This window comes from Capsaspora owczarzaki, assembly GCF_000151315.2.
Source record: "Capsaspora owczarzaki ATCC 30864 unplaced genomic scaffold supercont2.20, whole genome shotgun sequence".
NCBI lineage: Eukaryota > Filasterea > Ministeriida > Capsasporidae > Capsaspora > Capsaspora owczarzaki.
This window is the reverse complement of record NW_011887311.1, coordinates 3602-6162: the sequence shown is the minus strand read 5'-3', so window position 1 is coordinate 6162 and position 2561 is coordinate 3602.

The window sequence follows — 2561 nt, the reverse complement described above, 5'->3', positions numbered from 1 at the left end:
GAAATGTTTGCGTTCGGGAAACCATCGAGCTTTCGACCGTCTGCTTTGGAAATCGATAATACATTCTTCTTCAACTTCTTTTTGTCAATAAAACAGTCACCAAAGGGAATGGATTCACGCACAGGGCGTTTGTAAACACCTTGACCCGAAGTAGATGGTTGCTTTCCTTTGCGTATTGTATTTAATTCTGTTTCCAAGTTTCGTATTTTATTTTCCCGTTCGTCCACACTTTCCTTAACAAATAACCAATCAGTATATCTTTTTATCATATTATCGTATGCGTTGTTTTGTCCACGGTATATTAGTTTGTCGACTTGTTTTTTGATTCTGTCGTTTTTTTGCAACAACTCTGTTTTCAATGCGGCAACTGCTTCATTATTATTTTCATTCTTAGCATTTTCCAACTTGTTCAATATCTCATCGCGCTCTGACCTTTCATTAAAGATGTCTCGTGATAAATTATTGTACTTGTCTTTCCATGCAGGTGGAACTTGTTCTTCTTCTTTCTCAATTGCTCTGAATGCTTTCTCCTCTTGCTCGCCTTCGAGAGATTTTTTGATCTGAGCAATTTGTTTTATGATACTTTTCTCCAGAATGTCACTACTATCCTTCTCACTTCCTCTTGTATCCCCTGATTTTTTACTTCCCTGTGTGTCAACATAGGGTCTGAATTTTTCAATAGCATCCAGCCTGATTGTAACGTCAGCCAGATCATCTAACGTTACATCAATCTGACTCTCCAATTTATTAATTTCATTTTCGTCGCCCACCTTGTACTGTTGGCGAAAGGCTGCCAATTCACTTTGGCTCTGAAGAAGATTGGCTTTATTTTTGGCAATATCTTCTTCTAACTTGGATACTACACTTGGTTCGGATCTTGATCGTGCTCGTAAAAGCTTATCATTATCATTGGCTATTAAAGATTCACGCTTCGCAATAGATTTCTTCAATTTTGAGGTTTCGATCACTGCTTTTCTGATTTCATCGTCCGACACTCCTTCGCTGAAGAGTTCGGTAACAAAACCATTCAAAGTGTCTTCTAACGACTTTTTTTGTTCAGGGAGCTTTGATAGATTGCTGATAAGGACAGCTCTCTTCACCATCGGCATATCGTCATATTCATTCTTGATTGGATCTGTTACTGGTCTCGGTTTCAGTTTTGGTGTAGTCATCGATGGTAAATCATCGCCAGCTGGTGGTAATGATGGTGGCGGTGGTGGTGGGGGTGGCAGGAATGATGGTGGTGGTGGCGGTGGTGGTGCACCCACGCTATCATCATTACCATTACCATTATCATTGTCATTACCATTATCATTGTCATTGTCATTATCATCACCATTATCATTACCATTATCATTACCATTATCATTACCATTATCATTATCACCCTCATCTCCGGCTGACGGAGCATCTGGTCGGGGAACCGCTGGTCGAGGAGCCGCTGGTTGAGGAGCCGCGGCATTTCCCATCAATTGTGTGAGTAACTTCAAAAATGGGACAAGGACACGAGTATCTTCTGGCGTTATTTGTTGACTGAATAATCCTTCAGTTAGTAAATTCTCTGTTGGAGCAAGAGCTTTACTATACACCTGTTGCTGTCTCCTGTCTGCGACTTTCTTTTCAATCGTAGGCACATCCAAATCCATCCCTGTGAGGAATTCATAGCGATTTATATCTCCGTCCGCTATAGCTCTTTTCAGCGCTAATTGTCTCATTACCGCGCTCTCTCTCATGTCAATTTCTGCTAGACCAATGCGGTCGACTTCTCTGAATCCAACCATTTATACATTCGAATAAGATTTTGTATCAAAATGGAGTATTATTTACTTCATTTTGAATCTATCAGAAATTTCAAGTATTATTTGACAGTCGAAATCGACCGTCTAAGATTCTCTATGAAACTACTAGTATTATTTACCGCACCTCCTTTCTTCTTCCCTTTCTTTGATGCGGCTGGTTTCTTCCCTTTCTTTGACGCAGCTTCTTCTTGCCTATCAGATTCATTATCAATTAGTTTTCTCTCTCCTGTTTTGATTTTACGCTGACACGATGCGATGAGCTTTTGGACGGCCTTGACCTCTGGAGATTTAGAATCCATGCCTTCGTCTGAATAAAGGTTATTTCGATACTGTTCAAGCTTAATTAATTGAGCTCGTAATTCATCTACTTTGGTACTGATTTGTGTGTCTGACAGTTGTGCCCAAGGTATGGCCACAGACAGCTCTGTAGTGATTTTGCGGACGGCAGCTTCATTCACATCATCATCTGTAAACTCGATATTATCTATGTCATAAACATCATCATCTTGTTCAGGCGCATACGTGGGGTCGTTAAGTTCAGAATCAGCAGAGCCACTAGGTGAAGAAGGTTGAGAAGTCTGAGCTTCGTCGTATAAAGCGCGCAAACTAGCGTACGCAGGAGGAATATTCATATGTTCGTAGATTTTGTTGTAATGTTGTAGATCTGCTTTGGTGATACTCTTTTCTCCGTCTGCAACAACACCAGCTGGATCAAACAAGAGCCTTTGTAAACCAACAGTCATTCGCACGGCTTCGCTATCA